This window comes from Manis javanica, chromosome 6 (assembly GCF_040802235.1).
Source record: "Manis javanica isolate MJ-LG chromosome 6, MJ_LKY, whole genome shotgun sequence".
Taxonomy (NCBI): Eukaryota; Metazoa; Chordata; class Mammalia; order Pholidota; family Manidae; genus Manis; species Manis javanica.
In genome coordinates this window covers 83,381,730-83,403,041 of record NC_133161.1, presented here as the reverse complement: position 1 = coordinate 83,403,041, position 21,312 = coordinate 83,381,730, and the positions used below count along the sequence as shown (strand labels likewise).

Genomic DNA, 21,312 nt, shown 5'->3' with positions numbered 1-21,312 from the left:
GAGATATTTGCTCTCATTCCTCATATAATTCTCCTATCATGGACAACAGTATCTTTTTCAGTGTTTAATTGTTTTGTTTTTACTTAACTGGCATTAAGAGGTCTATGCTTGCTTTTCACTAGGATTTGTGTCCTTGCAGAGATTGGGCTGGGCCCCTTTGGAATCTTCCAGGTCCATGCCAAGGGAGAAGGGGAAGGTAGCCTTTTGCCATCATGTTAAAGGAAAAAATATCTATAATCAGAAGCTAAGAATTTTCCCACTGTCTCTTTCATGAGTTTAGTAAAGCCTAAACTTAGTCTGGGAAGGGATTTCTAGTGTCCACTCTGTATATAGTTGTCCTCAATCACAGCCCCTGTGACAGTCCACCCATCTGGACCTGGCATGACCAGCCACCTGCATCTGTGCAGCCATTTTCCACATCAAAAGCTCTGCAAGACTATTGAGTTAAAGAGTGTCTTCTCTCAAGAACAAAGGTATGGAGGAAAGGAAGATGAAGGCCCCTTCTTATTTCCTATTTGACCAGGAGCTCTGTGCTGAGAGGTGGCCTGACCTTGAATGTGGGCACCCGAGCTGAGTAAGGAGGGCTTTTGCATAGTGAGGTGATCCAGCTCAGGGGGCAGAGGCCAAGAGAGGTCTCCAGGGCTTCCATTGTAAGAATTAGCCTGACGAAGAGTGTCATATGCTGTGGGAAAAAGAAGCTATCTATGAAGGGATAGTGGTGACAGTGGCAGGAGATTAGTTACATACAGGGAGATTGATCAAATTTGTAAATGCATTCAAAATAACAAGAGTCACATTTTTCACTATCAATGAAGAGAAGTACCAGTATTGTAAAGGAGTGCAGAGAGCATTAAGAGTCAGGAAAAAGAACTAATAAAACTTAGCTAAATCTTAACAGCAGACCATTCCGGAATAGTAAGAGATTCAATGTCTAAACTTAGAGAGAGACCAGATCAAAGGAAGAGAGAGCGAGAGGCCAGCCAAGGGCTATTTGAATCCTAGTTTACTAAATCCCCATGGTTTACAACCCTGATATCCACCCTGGCAGGGCCCTTGCTTATTTTTATACTGCTTCCCACTTTAGGTCCCTGTATCTTAAACCGGCTAATAGCCTTTGCTAGGGAAAGAGTGAGTGCTGTTCAGGTGCTAATGCTGAGACCGCAGTATCATTCACTCACACAGCAGGAAGAAACAAACATTCCATGATTGGAATGGTCAAAGGAAAGTGGGGAAATGTAGAATCTAAGCATTAGTAAGATTAGTAAATTAGCATAAGCATAGCCATCTTAGAAACCTAGAAACCATTTTCTGAGAGTGTGACTCAGAGGAAAAAAAAAAAAAACCCTGGGCCTGGGTAAGGCCTTGAAAAACAAGTCAATCATGAGCACCGGGTGGTGGGCAGCTGTGACCCTTGGTCAGCTAACCTTGGTCAGTTAATCTTACATACCAAGCTTATCGCGCAGAACCTCCCTAACCATTGAGGAGTAGTCTTACCCTGCCCTTGCTTAACCCCAGGATATATGTCTTGCAAGAATAATGTATAGTTATAGAAAATTGCTATGAGTTAAGTGCTTTGAAATTGCTATATAAACCCTTGGCTCTGAGTGCTCGGGGTCCTTGTTGAGACGCGCTGCATCGGGCTGACTTGGACCTCAGCTAGCTGGCTGAATAAAGACTTTGCTTGAATTTACATCTCTATGCCTGTGTAGTTTGTTCTCTGGGGAAGCCTCGGAAGCCTGGACCCTAACAGTATGAAAAGGAGAAAACTAGAAATAATCTTAAAAACTAGGAAGAACCCAAGGGTATCAGTGTCAACTCATGGTTTTGGATGGACGGATGGAAGATAGAAAGATAAACAGACACCTATAGGTGTGTGTGTGTGTGTGTACGTTTACACATATATATACATACAATGCATGTGTGTGTGTGTACACCTAACATTCAGATCTTGATTTTTAATACTATTATCTACTACAAGGAACCAGGACTCCCTGTTTAAAAGTACAAGATAAGCCAGGAACACATCGCTGTGCCTGGACGTAAGGAAATCCTTAAAGAATAATGATGACATGTCAACAATGCAGAGAAGCCAGATGAAAAGACTCATATCTGGGACAATTGGAGCTCCAAAATAAATAATTATATGTATGTTTAACACTGAATAAAATATGAACCCATGAGTCTATGTTAACTAATTAATTGTATAAATTAGAGTTTTGACAGGAAACAGGGTATTTACATTATTCATTATAAAAACTTCCTCTTTCCTCAGATTTTTTTTTCCTTTGTTGTTGCTCATCTGCTGCTCTCCCTGACCCCTTCTGTTGTGATTCCCTGGTATCTATCCTCTATTCTATTTCTTATACAGTCAGTGAACAAACTCAATCAACCTTGAAGCTTAGGCACCCTTCTTGATTCTCTTTCCCTAAATGCCTACACCCCAAAAATAATATTGTTGGTTAATTTTACTTTCTCACCACCCCTCAAAACCTCACCATCTACTCCAGCTCAACTACTTCTACATTAGTACTAGCCTAGATTACTGCCTCCTTTCCCGCCTCCCTGCCCCTAGCTCACTCATTAATTTATTCACACATTCATTCATCAAATATATATTTAAATTCTATTGTACATTAGCACAAGACAGCATTTCATGCTGTCATGAAACTTACATTTTAGTGGTGATAAATGAGCTAATTTAATAAGTAATTACAAAATTGACCTTTACAATACAATTGTGATAACTGATACAAAGGGAACTACAGGAGTTATGAGAAGATACAACCGGGAAAAAATTCTAATCTGGAGAATTGTTAAGTGTCATCACCAAGAAAGTTGTATCTGAGCTTTGGTCTGAAAACAAGAGTAGTTTTTAATTGTGGGATGGGTGGGATAGAATATGCCACATAATATATGCTGCACATGCAAAATCCTCAAGGCAGGAAGAAGCATTCTATTTCATGGACACCAAAACGAACCGGCATGGCTAAAGAATAGTGAAGGAGGGAGAGAGATGTGGATTTGAGAGATACTCAGAATATCAACATGAATCTGGATGCACTGGATCTGGAGTTCTCAGGGAGAGACATGTATCCAGAATGACTCCTGAATTTCTGATTTCAGCAACTAGTTGATCATGTTTTTTGCTTTAAAAAAGAACACTGGAGTGATGCCAGGCTTTCACTGGGGGAGGAGGGAACAGAACATAACTTCACTTTCAGTTTCACTCATGATGATTTTTATTCACCTGTGGAAACTCTTAGTGGGAGGCATTTGGAGCTCAGAGAAGACACGTGATAAACATACAAATTTGAGGGCAGCCATAGAGATCAGAAAAGATTTCAGATACTAATGAGTCAGAGAAGTTAAAGGAAGGAAGCCTTTCTAGATGCAGGGAGTGATAGACAGCCCCAATATCTGCTGACACTTCAGACTGAATAATAACTAGAATTGGAATTAACCATATGAAGGTTATTGGTGCCAATAGAATAAATTCAAACCCTAAACATGCCTCTCAAGGGTGGGGTCCTGGCCATGGTACAAACATATCTGATATTCCTGACTGACTTGCTTCCACCTCACACCTATCAATGTCCCCTCAGCAATATTACCACTCATTACCAAGTCCTAATCCAAATTCTTGCTCCAAAGGAGCTCATCACTTTGTCTTTTTGTTTACAGCACCCATCACTTTAATGTATATAATTTATATACATCCTTATCTCTCCTTATAAAAGAGCTTATATTAGCTCTTTGAGGGCAAGGATCATATTTTGTTCTTGCTTACATAATGCCTTGCATATGGAAAACAAATGTGTTTAGTTGTATCTTCTTAATTTTCTATTACTCATGTTATTTTTCAATGGATTTCTCATCATCCTGTTTCTCTTTTTCTGTGCATTTCTGAAAGAAGCTGACAAGATGTTTCTGAGTGAGCTTTGCCAGGTGTTGGCATATTCGTGGAGTCACCATGGATACAAGTTCTGCTCCTCAATTTTTATGTCAAGAGTCTTAATTTTACCAGTTAATCTAGTGGTGGCTAGGTTCTATTCACAACAACCAAGTTACTGAAAAGTGGTAGCCAGGTCCTGCTCACATAAAGCAAGTTTACTAACCAAGTTTAGAGTATACATACATACATCCATACTCCAAAGATAATATACATTCATATTAAATATTCCAAATTAAAGAATAGTTGGCATGAGTATGAAACAGAAAAATTAATAAACATTAATATTCATCTTTTACATGATTTCCAGATTTAATGTTTTGACAAAGGAAGTGAGAGAGATACACTGAGGCTACATGAGGAAGCAGGAAGAACATAGTGTTTTTGAAACTGAGCAGACCAGGGTACCAATTCCAGCTATGCTTCTTCTAAGCTTCTTTATCTGTGAACCAGGAATGACAAAGCTGACCAACTAGAATGATGAGGATTAGGTAAGCCAAGTTATGAAAAATTCTTAACACTATAACATATATTATGAATATATATATATATACACTTACATAATAATATTTATAATATATGTAATTAGGTATTGATGTAATATATTGATTCTCATTCTTTTACCCTTATTTATATCAATCTATCCTATTATATGTCCTTTTGTCCCAATTCTCCATTTACATAAAGAAATGTATATTTCTTACTCTCTTCACATTATTTTCCAGCTGAAGTCCTATTTTATGTATCAAATTTTGTGAAGTCATAGTAATAAGATTCTAAAGACTCTAGAGTAACAGGAAAGCAAACATTACCTGCTACACTCAAAACCACATGTGAATGCCTCCCTGGCCTCGGAGCCCAGATTATTAAAGAATGTTACAATATGCAGAAGTTAACTTTGACTGGGAAAATTGTGTTGAGCAAATGAATATTCTAAGATTTTTTGATCTGGAGAGGCAGAATTTGAGAGGCTATTGTTAGAGAGGCCGTGTTAACAGTTTCTCAGCCTTGTGAAACCCACCGTGATGGTTAATTTCATGTGTCATCGTGACTGGGCCGCAGTGTGCCCAGTCATGTGGAGAGACATTATCCACAGTGCCTCTATGAGGATGTTTCTGGATGAGATTAACATTTGAATTGGTAGACTGAGTAAAGGAGACAGCCCTTCTAGTCAGTTGAGAGCCTGAAGGAAAGGGCGGCGTCCTGCCTGGAGCTGGGACATCAGTGCTTTCCTGCCTTCAGACTGCACCTGGAATACTCAGCTCCTCCTCCATCCCCAGCCTGCCGGCCTCCACACTAGCACTACGCCCTCATTGCCCCTGGGGTTCCAGCTTGCCAACAGTAGATCTTGGGACTTTTTAGCCTCTATAATCACATAAGCCAATGTCTTATAATTAATCTCCAGATAGAGATAAAGATATACATATGGTATGTGTCTATGTGTTTGTATATGTATATCTATATCTAAAGCCTGTTGGCTCTGTTCGTCTGGAGAACCCTAATACACCTGTCTTGGAGAAACTGGAAGAATGAAGGAGTGGTAAGGATCCTCCCCATGGCACAGCTAATGGTCAAGCTCACTGAAGATGATCTTCAATATTTACTTTCTCAACCAGTGTCTCCAGATAGCTTGATTTCTGTAGCAGATTAGAAGCATACAGTTACTAGAAATATTTAGAAACCTTGGCCAGCCTTTGAGTATTTTCCAAGATATTCAGGTAAACATATTTCTGAGTTGTGTCTTTAGAAATACAAATTTCAGGGTTTTTTCCCCTTAACACTTTCAGTAGTAACTTGATTATTTTTTTTACATTTGTAAGGAAATGTTTAATCCATCCTGAAAGTGTTTATTAAAGACACTGTAGAAATTAATGCATGCTTTGTGAAGTTCAATGGTTTTAAAAAATGTCTTCCCATGTACTCTCGCTGTCTGTACACATGGGCACACAGGCACTTGCACCATCCATAAATGTTTAAGTGGGAAAAGGAGCATCATATTTTATTTATAAAATAGACTAATTATTTAGAACTAAAATAAAACTTACTGTGTTTTATTGAAAATAGTTGGAATTCTGGCCAATAAATTGCTATCAAAATCTGCACCACACATTTTTTTTAAGGTAGCTTATCTGCTGTGGAATTTTATTTTCTGTAGAAAAAATAAAATGCTAACTATTGTTCATTTTGCACAATCTTTTGGAATTTTTGTAACAGGTGAGCCACAGTGTAAATTTTTTACTAAAAAAGGGCCACCAAAAACAACAAACTGGAGAAAACTAGGCATTATTATATATATATAAGCTTGAATCAATAACACAATCCTTATAACAGAAGTAACTTTCTGATGTGAATCTTCTCCAAACAGGTAAACAGGATGGATAAATGAAAAACTTAAAAACTTAACTTTTTCTTTGCCTCCTGTCTAAAGGGAAACAAATAAATCTCTTCACTTGTTTTTGTTAACTGATAATTTAAAAAAAGATAAAGTCATGTTTGTCACACAGATATAAAAATGGGCAGGTTTTAAGAATGTTATTTAACTCATAGTCAGTGAGAGAACCAGGCAGATGCTTTAACTCATTCAGATAAGACAAATCTTAGACATATTTAGAGGTCAGGAATATTGAAGTAAATATGTAAACAGATACAAAACTCATTTTCCACATGGAGGGGAAGAGAGAGTAGAGTCAATTGCACCTCTACCCAGACAGGAAAGAATTTGTATGTCTGTAGTTAAGAGGTACTTTTTCATTGTTATCAGTTATCTATAATTTACACAGTTACAAAATAGTTACCATAGAGTCAGAACAGAATCACAACAGCTTCCACTGAATCAGATAACCCAAAGAGATATTCCCTAGCATTTTGACAAAACATACCTCTTCACTAAAGTTCAAATTTTTCTTTACATTAAAAAATGTAAACTTAGCCTAGTCCCTACAGTAGTTAATGAACAACCAAAAAGATTTCATAGAGCTTCAGAAGAACCCCTTATCTAAAGTCTCACTCCTCTGTCTCAGCAAGAGGCATGCAGCAACTCAAGGACCCAGATTAAATTTAAAAAGAAAAAGTCCAACTGCTTAATCTTCTGAGATAAGACTCAGAGGAGTGGATAAGGAGTGGATGAGAGCTAGCTGGAAAGAAGGAGAAAGAAGGGAATGTTGATGCTCTCTATCATTTCAGGAACATTTTCAGTATTCAAAAAACAAAAATAAATAGCAGCTTCATTATTTAGCACAATCATATTTATACAGGAACCTGTTATTTTACACCCAATAATCCATTTTTGTAATTGTGGTAAAATATACGTAACAAAACAGTTACCATTTCAACCATTTGAGTATACAATTCAATGGCATTAAGTACATTGTTGTGTATGTGTCACACAATTATCTATTTTTATCCTAGACATTTATGGGACATTTCTAAGAGGGAACTGGAATGATGTAGGAAGAAGGAAGCTATAATCTGGCATAAGGAAATCTACCCCTTGTCAACATGTTTTTAAAAGCATACATCTGTCTCTAATATATTACCATCTGTGGAATTTCATATGTCCCCTAAAAGTGGCCTGAAAAAATGGTCTGAAATTCTGAAAAATTATGCCAGACCTGGAATCTGAGGCTTGTTTACAAGTGAAAATCTTCTACAAGGCCACCTTTAAAAGACTCTCCAATATGTCTTTTGTCTGCTAATATAAAAATATGAACCTACTGCTATACAGTAATAATAAAATAGCTGAGCCATAGTAATAAAGAGCAAGTGTGTAGATGCCATTGGCCATAAAGAATTTTCCTACTCAACTTCAATAGAGTCACATTCAACTGGCCATCATGTCTGTGGGGTTTCCTGTGTATAGTTTCTCAATATAAATAAATCATTTTTCTAACTCCTAGATGCTTTCCCCAGCTTGATTCTCTGTTGCCTGATTGGAACCCACTACTTATGAATCTACCTCAAATCAGATTCATGTCATTCATCTAGAACAATAACAATAATAACAGTAGCTCTCCCTTATAATGTGATAAACATCCTTACAACAATTTATCAAGAAGATAGTACTGCACTGAAAAGATATAGATGATGAAATTGAGACTTTGATTGGTTAAATCATTGACCCTGTCATCAAGTTATTAATTGGTTGAACTTTTATCAATAACAATAACCCTTTCATTCATTCACTCAGGCTTTTGTAAAATATTGCAGCTAGGAACTGACTAGATGCTAAAGCATGATTAAAAATATAAGAACTCAGGCCTTAAGAGACTCAGTTGTGTATAGGGTCAAACATGTTTAATTGGGTATCTGATGGATCTGGACTGGAAAAATTGTGATTTGAGGAATTTATAAGCAGTTTTTTGCTCTTGACAGTGAACACTGAAGTATCTTTAGGGAAGTTCTTCATTTAATTCTTAAAAATGACCCTTTAATGATACCCTGTAAACAGGAATGATAAAGCAACTCCTTATGCATTGCTCTTACAAGTCTTGATCACTGGTGAGCTGATTTCAAATCAGATACTTTGAGTCCACATACAAATGTATGTCAAATGTGTCCCTGAATATTTGGAAAATACTTTCTACTTAAATTTGGATTTAGGTCAACCTATATCTGAGGATTGTTACTTGTTCCTGGGACATCTTTGTGTTTTTGCCCTGTTTTAGTTGTACTCTGGTGAATAAGCAGAATTGCTTCTTCCAGGAAGCTGGAATGGACTAACTGCCAAAATCACCATCAGATTTTGGCTGTCATTGCAGAGAGGTAATCACAGCTTTTTACACATTTCTTTCATTTGCACATTTCCTGACAATTATTTACTCATTCATATTAGTATGTTTAACTATTACCTTTTACCCCTGGTGAGACTACAAGCTCCTTGAAAGAAGGGACCATTTGTGTCCAGGTTGCCTAGCCCAGTGACTAGTATCAAAGAGATGCTTAAAAAATTCCTTGAATGAGTGAAGTAGTGTTATTTATAGCAGAGGTGGCAGTAAAGGAACAAGAACCAGCTACAGGAAAAGAAGAAATCTTAACTTAAAAATCAAGTTTGCTTAACTCTGGAATTGAAATGGGAATTCACCACTAAAAACAAACAGAAGTCAGGTCATAGTTCAATGTAAGTTTGCATCCATGTGCATGATCCCACCGATTAAATTTAAAAGGGTGGTAGGAGTCCCAGTGATCAAATTACTTTGTGATCACATTGCATGAAATAGGACAATTCATTGCTCTTATGATGACTATGTGTGTGTGAGACTAAATAAGTTCTTATTCCTCATATTACATACTTATTCTTAAGTTATGGGCCATGATAATAGTCATGATAATTAGTAGATAGAGTGAACTAGGTGATTAAAGTCAGTACTTGCTTTTTTTAATTTTTAATTTTTTTAATTTAAGTATTGTTGATATATAATCTTACAGTTACCCACATTATTGAATCCTTACCCCCACAAGTGTGGTTTATATCTGTCAACAGAGGATGTTAAAAACATGATCATTGACTGTAATCTCTATGCTGCACTACCATCCCCATGACCAACTTACATTGTTGAGAATTTCTGTGTCCCTTTATCCCCCTCACCCTCCCTACTCACCCCCTTGAACCCCTTCCCCATGGTGACCATCAGTCACTTCTCAGTGTCTATGAGTCTACTACTGTTTTGTTCCTTCTGTTTTGCTTTGTTTTCATATTTCACAGATAAGTGAAATCATATGGTATTTGCCTTTCTCTGCCTGGCTTATTTCACAGAGCATAATACCCTCCAGGTCCATGTTGTTGTCAATAGTGGGATTTCATTTCTTTTTATGGCTGAATATTCCATTGTGTATATGTACCACGTCTTCTTTATACATTCATCTGCTGATGGGCACTTAGGTTGCTTCGATATCTTGGCTATTGTAAATAATTCAGTGACAAACAGGGGGGGCATAATTCTTTTCAAATCATGGATTTTTGTTTTCTTCAGGTAAATACCTAGAAGTAGAATAACTGGGTCATATGGTATTTCTAATGTTAGTTTTTTGAGGAACCTCCATACTGCTTTCCATAGCAGTTGTACCAATTTACATTCTCACCAACAGTGTAGGAGGGTTCCCCTTTCTCCACATCCTTGCCAGCACTTCTTATGTCTTGTCATTTAGATAATGGACATTCACTGATGTGAGGTGATACCTCATTGTGGTTTTGATTTGCATTTTGCTGCTGAATAGCTATGTAGAGCATTTTTTCATGTGTCTGTTGGCCAATTGTATTTCTTCTTTGGAGAAATATCCGTTCAGGTTCTCCACCCATTTTTTAATCAGGTTATTTGTTTGCTGGGTGTTGAGGTGAATGAGTTCTTTATATACTTTGGATGTTTACCCCTTATCAGATGAATCATTTATGAATATATTTTGCCATACTGTAGGTTGCCTTTTTGTTCTGCTGATGGTGTCCTCTGCTGTACAGAAGCTTTTTAGTTTGATATAGTCCCACTTGTTCATATTTGATATTGTTTCCCTTGCCCAAGGAGATGTGTCCAGGAAAAAATTGCTCATACTTATATTCAAGAGATTTTTCCCTATGTTTACTTCAACAGTTTTATGGTTTCATGTCTTACATTCAGATCTTGGATCCATTTCAAGTTTATTTTTGTGTATGGAGTTAGATAGTAATCCAATTTTACTTTCTTGCATGTAACTGTCCAGTTTCCACAACAACAGTTATTTGAAGAGGCTATATTTTCCCTATTGTATATTCATAGCTCCTTTATCCTATATTTACTGACCATATATGCATCCCTCTGGACTCTCTATTCTGTTCCATTGATCTATGAGTCTGTTCTTGTGCCAGCATCATACTGTTTTTTTTACTGTAGCTTTGTAATATAGTTTGAAGTCAGGGAGCATATTACCCCAGCTTTTTTGTTCTATCTCAGGATTGCTTTGGCTATTTGGGATCTTTTATGGTTCCATCTGAATTCTGGACCTATTAGTTCTAGTTCATTGAAAAATGCTGTTGGTTGCCAGAGTCCAGCTCCAGCAAGGGGGTGTGAAGCCCAAAAGGATGAGACAGAGTCGGTGCACGGAGAGACAGGACACAGAGTCAGATGGAGGTGGTCTCTCGACAAAGTGCCGATGACAGCTTTATTTATACTATTTTGCACAAGGATATGATTATTTTTTATTTTTCTGTTGATTAATTGGTATAGGCAGTTGATTAATAGGTATAGGCAAGCTTTTTTCTTTCTTTGTCTTTCTAATCTATTCATGGTTGGTCAAGTGTTAGACAGGTGATCTTTTTCTGTTCCTTGACCGAAACTTTTCCTAGCAACATGTACTCTATTCTGTTTCTTGTTTCTATGCAAAGCGGTTTCTAAGTAATGCATGTGATCACAGAAACGTGCAGCATGTAGCAGTGACTATGCAGTCTATCAGCTCAGGGTGAAATACAGGTCACTCACTACCACAGTTAACTAGGCAGGTATCATCATCTATATTTCTAATGCAATGGGTACATTTTATCTCCTCATAATATTTATTCTATCATAGGTAGATGCAAGATAAAGATAGAAAGCATGATTTAGTGCTGTAAGAGAGCAAGTCTAGATGATCAGGTCTGTGCCTATAGACTAGGTATTAATCCAAGCTGGACAAGGGCAACAAAACATCCATGGGTGCAGATTTCTCTCAACACTAGGGGGATGAGGTTCTAAGCCTCACCTCTGTTGGCCCCCATTTTCTCACCTGATGGCCCCCCTGCAACTGTGCCTGTCTTAGGTTGTTCCTCTCGTGAAGAATCGTACCTGTCTCTGGGTAACCAGCTATCTTCTGGGGACATACAGGGAGATGTAATGCTGGTAAGTGAGAGAGAAGCAATATTCTTTGAAAATGTTAGCTTTTTACTTCTTTGCAGATGTATGCCCTGTGGCTTCCAGGCCCAGCATGTGTCTTGAGGTATCTTTACTTCTTGAAAAATTATGGTATTTGGTAATTTCACATATAAGGCACAAATTCTAGTAAAGGGCTATAATTAGGAAGGAAGAAGAAAAACTATAGAAGTAGCAGAGGGAAGAAAACATGAGAAGATGGATTAAGTATCAGACAGGGTTATTCCATTCAGTAATCTCCTATAACTCTATTTCTCTAATTTTCCTATAAAACTTTTCATCACTAATTTCACTAGCATTGCAAACAAGGGGGGCATTCCTACTTAGGTGGAGATGGGGTAGTCAATGTTTGACTAACTGAGTGCAGGTTTTGGTATTCTATGCCAAGATCGCCATCTGGCCCCTGCGTGTTCTATTCTTCAGGAGCACTGTCCTGAAAAGCTTTTGGGAAGTTTATGTTCTCCTTTCCGTGCTGCTTAGCAAAGGTTAGCTTAGTCTTTGGCAAAAATGCAAGCAAAAGCGAAGCCAATAGTATAATGGAGAATAACAAAATCAAGGCAGGTAATATGGGGAGCCAGCTGCGAAGGCTCCTGCTTTGTGGGGGTCTTCCTCTAGCCTGAGCTTCGCTACACAGCTTGAGTAGCATGGCTCCCCGCAGTTGGTATTTTGATAGAGATTGCATTGAATCTGTAAATTGCTTTGGGAAGGATGGCCATTTTGACAATATTAATTCTTCCTTTCCATGAGCATGGGATCTATTTCCATTTATTGGTGTCTTCTTTAGTTTCTCTCATGAGTGTGTTATAGTTTTCAAAGTAAAGGTCTTTCACCTCCTTGGTTAGGTTTATTGCTAGGTATTTTATTCTTTTTGTTGCAATTGTAAATGTTGTAAATGGAATTATATTCCTGATTTCTCTTTCTGCTAGTTCATTATTAGTATATAAAAATGCAACATATTTCTGTTTATTAATTTTGTATCCTTCAACTTTGCTGAATCCAGTTATTAGTTCTAATAGTTTTTTGGTGGAGTCTTTAGGGTTTTCTATTTATATATCATGTCATCTGCAAATAGTGACAGTTTAATTTCTTCCTTACCAATTTGGATGCCTTTTATTTCTTTGTGTTGTCTGAATGCCATGGCTAGGAGCTCCAGTACTATATTGAATAAAAGTGGTGAGAGTGGGCATCCTTGTCTTGTTCCTGATCATAGAGAAAAAGCTTTCAGTTTTTCACCATTAAGTATGATGTTAACTGTGGGTTTGTCATATGTGGCCTTTATCATCTTGAATTATGTACCTTCTATACCCATTTTGTTGAGAGTTTTTATCATGAATGAATGTTGAATTTTGTCAAATACTTTTTCAGCATCTATCGAGATGATCATGGGGTCTTTCTTCTTCTTTTTTGTTAATGTGGTATATGATGTTGATTGATTTACAAATATTGTACTGTCTTTGCATCTCTGGAATAAATCACACAGTTATGATGGATGATCTTTTTGATGTAATGTTGAATTCAGTTTGCTAATATTTTGTTGAGGATTTTTACATCTATGTTCATCAGGGATATTGGTCTATAATTTTCTTTTTTTGTAGGGTGTCTGTTTTTTTTGTATTAAAGTGATGCTGGTCTCAGAATGAGTTTGGAAGTTCCTTCTTCTACTTTTTGGAGTATTTTAAGAAGAATGGATATTAGCTCTTCTTTAAATGTTTGGTAGAATCAGCTGTGAAGTCATCTGGTTATGGGATTTGTTTTGGGAGAGTTTTTCATTACCAATTCAACTGCTGGTAACTGATCTGTTCAGATTTTCTTGGTCAATCTTGAAAGGTTGTATTTTTCTAGAAAGTTGTCCATTTCTTATAGATTGTCCAATTTACTGGCATATAGTTTTTCATAAAAATTCTAATAATTCTTTGTATTTCTGTGGTATCTGTTGTGACTATTCTTTCTTCATTTCTGATTTTGTTTATGTGTATACTCTCTCTTTTTCTCTTGATAAGTCTGACTAGGATTTACCAATTTTGTTTATTTTCCCCAAGAACCAGCTCCTGGTTTCAGTTGTTTTTTTCTACTGTTTTATTTTTCTCTATTTTTTAAAATTTCAGCTCTGATCTTTATTATGTCCTCCTTCTAAAACTCAGTGCTTCATCTGTTCTTCTTTTTCTAGTTTCTTTTATTGTGAGTTTAGACTGTTTATTTGGGATTGTTCTTGTTTCTTGAGGTGGGCCTGTATTGCTATGTACTTCTCTCTTAGAAGTGCCTTTGCAGCATCCACAGATTTTGGGCTGTTTAATTTTTTTTTTCATTTGTCTCCATGTATTGCTTGATTTCTGTTTTAATTTTTTCATTGATCCACTGATTATTTAAAATCATGTTGTTTAGCCTCCATGTGTTTGTGGACTTTTATGTTTTCTTCATTTAATTTATTTCCAGTTTCATACTATTGTGGTCTAAGAAGTTGCTTGATACAGTTTCAGTCTGCTTGAATTTTCTGAGGCTCTTTCTGTGGCCTAATATGTGATCTGTTCTGGAGTGCATTCCATGTACACTTGAGAAAAATGTGTATCCTGCTGCTTTTGGGTGGAATGTTCTGTAGATATCTGTACATCTGATCTAATGTATTTCTCAGTGCATCTGTTTCCTTATTTATTTTTTGTGCTTGATCTTCTATTGATGTGGTTGGCATGTTGAAGTCTCCTAAAATGAATGTGTTGCAATGTATTTCCTCCTTTAATTCTGTTAATATTTGTTTTACATATGTAGGTGCTCCTATGTTGGGTGCGTAGATATTTATCATGGTTATATCCTTTTGTTGGACTGATCCCTTTATCATTATGTAATATCCTTCCTTGTTTTGAAGTCTATTTTGTCTGATACAAGTATTGTTCCTCTTGCTTTTTTCTCATTTACATGAAATATCTTTTTCCATCCCCTCATTCTTAGTCTATGTATGTCTTTGGGTCTGAAATGAGTCTCTTGTAGGCAGCATATAGATGGGTCTTGTTTCTTTATCCATCCTGCCACTCTATGTCTTTTGATTGGTGCATTTAGTCCTTTACATTTAAAGTAATTATTGATAGGTATGTACTTACTACCATTTTATTAATTGTTTTCTGGTTGTTTTTATAGGTTCTTTCTGTTCCTTTTTTTCTCTTCTACACTTCTGTTGTTCTTTAATGGTTTTCTTTAGTGTTGTGGTTGGATTTCTCTTTTTTAATTTTTTTGTGTATCTAGTATAGGCTTTAGGTTTATGATTATCATAAGGTTGAAAGATAGCTTCCTGGCTATATAAATAACAGTCTATATTAAGTTGATGATTGCTTTATTTCAAACACAATCTAAAACTACTTTTTCTTCTTCCTCCTCTCTACTTTATGTATTAGATGTCATAATCTACACTTTTTGTGTACCCCTTCACTGATTTTGTGCACAGTTATTTTTGCTTCTTTTGTTTAATTTCATTCTTGTTTGGTAATTGATTGGTCTACTACCTTTACTGTGGATTTGTTTTTACTGCTGAGAACTATTTAGCCTTAGGAACATTTACATCTACCACAGGCTTTTTTATTTTTAAAAAGGTACTTTTCAAGAGGTATTCCACTACAAGTATAAAAGGATAGCTACATTTTTTTATTCTACTGTTTTAAAGAGCAGGATTTTGTTGGGACATTTTTTGTGCTCCAGACAAACTGGAAGTATTTTGATGTCTTAGTCTGTTCAGGCTGCTATAATGAAAATACCAGATACTGGGTGGCTTATAATAACAACAGATATTTATTTCTCACTTTTCTAGAGTTTGGAAGTCTGGGATCAGGGTGCCAGCATGATCAGAATCTGGTGAAAGTCCTCTTCCAGGTTGCAGATGGCTGAGTGGAAGGGGCCAGCAAATTCTCTGGGTCCTCTTTTATAAGGGCACCAATTCAATTCATGAGAGCTCCACTCTCATGACCCAATCACCTCTCAGAGGTACCTCCTAATACCATCACATGGGGTTTAGTGTTGCTGGACAGCTGCATCTGGGAGGTCTCCCTGTGCGGCAGGTGAATCCTCAACCTAGACAGGGGAGGATTCTTGACTCTGAATGAGAATTCTCAAGCAGGTCGGGAGAGTGTAGGTAAGGAAGGAATTCATTACAGTGAGAGTAGAAATGAATGACAGCACCCTTGCCGGCAGCTGAGAGCAGGAAAATGCAGAGGTGCCGAGGGAAACATTTTCTTGGTATAGGGCAGATTCCCTTGCCATCTCTAAGTCCAGGGTCACTTGGTGTCCCACGTCCACTTGGATCTGCACTGTGTGGGAACTAGCCCCTACCAGCCCAGGATTTAGGGAGCTGCAGAGCATGGGACGGAGTGAGATTATGTTCTGAGAACTTCCCAAAGAAAGGAGATTCTTAGGAGGCTCCTGCAGCTGCTACTCTGTCTGGGTCACCCAGGCGACGGGAACTTGCAGGCCCAAATCTGAGCTCTCAGAAGCCCCTTCCTACTTATCAGGGGTAAAATGGTGACTTGGAAATAGAATGAAACAGCAGAAAGACAAAACACAGTAAATTGAGCAGTGAGAAAACTTTATTTAAAGGTACGCACTTAGAAAGTGCAGATATCCTCAGAGAGAAGGCATGCTACAAGGCTGAGGGTTCTCTCTTAAAGGATTTTTCAAAGGTCTAGCGGGTATAGACTTGTAAAGTGTTCACAAAATGCTTATCGCCCACTGTTAAGTCTCTTCTCTTGTATTATCAGTCCTCTAGGTAATTCTGCAAAATTAACATAACACAAGAAATTGGTCAGTTCCTCTCCAGGATTGCATCATCCCTCTGGAAACACATCAATCAAGACTTCCCACCCTGCCCCCAAAGTGGATTGAGTTACTATCTGTTAGCTAAAGAATATGTTAGGAATCTTACTTTCTAACTAACTGGTTTTTAAAATGGAATCTTGGCCTTAAGATGGAGTCCCTTCTGTCCTTATATGGTTTATATCTCAGTATTTTTCATCATAGGCAGGAAAAGTTAACCATGGTGCTTGTTCCAGGTCCCTGCCCTACATCATTAGGATTTCAGCAAATGATTTAGGGAGCAGGGTGTGTGTGTGGGGGGCACAAACATTCACACCACTGATTTTGTCAAAAATAGGAGGGCTGGAACAGTAAAAAGAATTAAGGCAATTTAAAATAGTCACAATATTTCATAACCTAGTGAAGAGCTGCCTTGATATTTTCATCAATTATAGTCAACAAGAATGTATCATCTGAGGCCAAGGGGAGGGTACTTCACATACCAGTTATCTCCCATTTTAAAACTGCTATTATAAATTCTAACATGATTGTTACCGTTAAAGTCACCCATTAAAAAGTATATATTAACCTAGTATAAAGGTTCTTGCTTTGTTTCTTTTGTTTCTTTGAAAGTCTAGTATTCTGAAAATTTGCATTATGGATTTAATTGTCAGTATCTGAGAAGCAGTAGAGAGAATTTCATTTTAAAGTTACAAAAACATGAAAATAAACATTAGGTCTTATCAAATCTCTAAGCAGTTTCTAGAGAAAGATAACCCTAAGGAAATCAACATCAAGGACATTTGTTTCCTGGGACTTTCACTCCTCATTGTTGGAAATCGCCTTGTAGAATAGATGGAATGCCTAGGTTTCTACTTAAAATCATGACATTTCAGAGCTTTTCTGGAAATAGCACCTTTATTTTCATTTTACTTGTCTTCTTTTTTTTATTTTTCTCATGTCAACTTGTTATCTCTCCAGTAACCAATGGTATTTCCATGCTCTATAAGCTAAATCAAGAAACATGATTTGGTAGATTACACAAATGGATTGTTTAATGCAAGGTAGAAGCAGAAGTTTGCTATCCTATCCCCACCCCCAACCCCTCTGCCCTAATATATTTTTCAGAATATTTATCCCCAGAAAAGCATTTATCTTCAGTGGCTTAAGAGTACCATCAACAATCTCAGTAATTACCATACTCTAGTTCACTTGTTTCATTGCCTTTTGTGCTCTTTGAAGAACAATACAGCCTGTTTTAGTATTTTCCAAGAGCAATTTTGTATCTTTAGAACAGGCTCCCAAATAATCTTCTTGAATACAAAGAACTCTATTCTAACATTCACTGTGAAATAATTGTACAAATAACCACACATACACATCACTGGATTGTGAGGAATAAATAGCACCCTCAAAATATCAAACACATTTAAAATTGCTCACATCAATTATTTAAAATCTATTGTCGCACTTCAAATATTTGAATTGGAAAGTTTAGACATTAACATTATAAAATATTAATAAAGTGCCCAATACGAACAATTCCCCACCTTACAAAATTTCATTTTAAAGTTCACAAAATTTCAGAACGCATTACATTTTTTTCTAAAAGGTTTAATAATGGCAGATTTATACTTTTGAAATTACACTTGAAAATGAAAGGCTTAACAAAACCTATTCTCATTTTTGAATTTATAACAAGTGTTGCAAGAAACAAATGAATTGGGCACTGAAGAGATGTTAGAAAAATGTTATACATTTCTAAACTCCTTCCTAGGACACCAACATATTGACAATATTAGTATAGCTTATGTGTGATATTCCATATTTTCTATTTTAGTCAAATGTAATTCAATATTTATATTTATAAGGTACAAAATTTATCATGACATTTTTCTATTTAATTGTTCAAATGAGCCTGCTTAGGTTTGTTTGTTAGTAGAAAGCTTATATTTGAATAATAAAGCAAATATTAGACTAAATACTGATTATATTTGATTTTTAATTATAGAGAGTCATTTATAGCCACTTAAGGTTGTTGAATTTTTATTATTTTATCCATTACTGTTTGGAAGCTTATAAGGAGCATTTTTATCTATCTGTGTGTGTGCTGGAAGCCCAACAGAATTTACTGACCAAACTTCACATTTTGAAAGTAAAAGAGAGGTAGGATAGAAAGCAGTTTTGCAAATAAGAGGTACAGGAAAAAAAAAAATGTGTGTTTTAATGGGAAACTATTCATCTTCTATAGTATACTCTTCCAAGTTATCAGATTCCAGTCCTGTTTATTGTCTTTGAGCTATTTTGCAATTCTTTATAAACTATAGGTAACTGATAATTGTTTATTCTGTCTCCTCTAGAGGTGACTTAATTGATTTCCTTCACCCTATGGAAAGGCTAGTGTTGTCTTCCTTTACAATTTATCTCAATGTAACTCTGGGGAAAAAATCCCGGGGCAAAATACCTTTGAAACTGAAATGAGTCAAAGGGAGAAATAAAGTTTAAGAAACCCATTTATTTCTTACAAGCAATCGTCCTGTCTCTCTCTTGACCAGGCTGCAGCAGAAGGGAGATCTCCACCCAACCTCTCCGGTCCAGATAAACCCTAGCAAGCCCTTATAATTACCGATTGATATGTAGGACTACTGCTCTCCACCCCTTGGAAATACCTATTGATATGCAGATGCACAAAGCCAGGGTAGAGATTCTGGAAATACTGCAATTTTACCCACACTCAACATACCTGTATTCCATATTCATTTGTACTGTTTTGACTTTTACTTTGAATATGTTGTAGCCTCTGCCCCATACCATGAGTAAAATAAGTTCTTTAACATATGTTTACTTTTATATCTGTATCAGAGTAATGATCCTACCATTTTTTTGAAATTATCTTTCAACAGAGTTTTCTAAACTAAGATTACTGAAACAAATTGGATTATACGGAAGCAGATGCTAAGGCAGAAACTGAGGTATGAGACGTCTATTAGAGATTAACAACTGAAAGGGAAAATGAGGAAGCAAAATTTGGCTATGGGGGCTTGCGATTGCCTCTGCCAACCCAGTGTGCGAGCCCATCAGAGCTCTACGCTGGCCCCGTACTTCCTCCTGCCTCAGTCACTGGATGCGGGCGGTCCTGAGAAAGGGTGTCAGCCAAGGAGACTGCCTCCAAGGCAGACCCTGCACCCATCCTCCTTCCTTTCTCACACACATGGACTTGACTAAAAGACACCTATATATCACCATATAACTTCTGATCTGCACTTTTTGGGCTGTTTCACAGGGGAGCCCTCACAGAGGCAGCAGAAGCTATCTCTACATTGAACTGCTAGGCTAGCGATAACACGACTGCACCTGGAAGCGACTGTGAAGCACATAAAAACAGCCCACTAATCCCATACTCGACCTGATCCCTTAGATCCCAGAAATGCCCGCAGCTTCCCCAAAGCCATGCACACTACAGAAGTGTAAAATAGGATAAAGTGGAGTGAAAAGAGAGAGATGATTTTTCTAACTGAAGTTTAAAAAAGTCTTAGATTTGCCATTTTCACAAAAATATAACCATGTAAACATGTGGGAGGGTCCTCTCTCTGGCTTGGAAGGTGCTCTACTTGAGACTTAAGCATCACTTTCTTTACAGCCACTCTGTTCCCAAGTGGATGTCTGAGCGCCGTGCCATAAGGGAGCACAGTGATAGAGTGACTATCCTGCCTAAGGCAATAAGAGGAAAACTTTTCTAGGGAAATATTTGATTTTGCAGGCAGAAGGGAGGCAGCAGGTAGAAAGAAAATACTGGTCTTAAATCAACAGAAAAGACTTATAATGAGTATACCTTTAAATATCTGGTGTGGATAAACATTCAGAATTTGAATATTTATCTCAACTCTAACTGCTTTCTGAACACCAACTACATCTAGCAAAAAGGAATGTAAATATTCTGAAAACAGACTCTCTTTCATTAGATTATTACTTCCTCTATGAACTTTTGCCTGAAGAATACTTGGTTTGTCTTATAGTAGGGATGAGACAAATACTTAGGCTAGTTTTTTTTTTTTAAGTAGACGAAGTCATCAGTCATGTTCTGCTTGTAGTATTGATCAAAGAAATCAGTGTATCTTTAATTCCACTCCCAGACTCTTGTTCCTTTACTGTTCTCGTTTCTTTCCTTTCCTGTCCTCCAACTATTTTCTTCCTTTTAAATATGCACCATTTGTTATGGACTGAATGTTTGTACCCTCCCCAAAAGTCCCATGTTGAAATCTAATCCCCGGTATGATGGAATTTGGAAGGGACCATTGGGAGGTGAATAGGTCATGGAGGTGGTGACCTCATGAACAAGTTTAGTGCCCTTGTAAGAGGCCCTAGAGGTAGTTCTCCATCTTTCTACAAGTTGAGGGCACAGCAGGAGGTCAGCTGTCTGCAAACAGGAACTAACCATGCTGGCTCTGATATTGGACTTTCAGCCTCCAGAACTGTGAGAAATAAATTTCCACTGTTTATAAGCCACCCAGTCTATGGCATTTTGTTATAGCAGCCGGAACTAAGACACCATTAAATAAGTACTCCAATTCTCTTTCCTAATCCTTTCCTAATATGCACTCTGAGAAACTTCCTCCAATAAAGGGACTTTCCTATGCCCTTTATAGAGTATATAGAAACATAACATTTTCTACAAAAGGAAAAAGACGGCTTATAAAATAAACTGAAAGAAATTTGATCTAT

General features: G+C 37.0%; 1 long non-coding RNA gene across 1 annotated transcript in view; it reads right to left on the bottom strand.

Moving 5' to 3' along the window:
* Positions 1-21,312, bottom strand: part of LOC140849931 (uncharacterized) — a 147,664-nt gene that overhangs the window by 85,274 nt on the left and 41,078 nt on the right. The gene's annotated exons all lie outside the window — the stretch shown is intronic.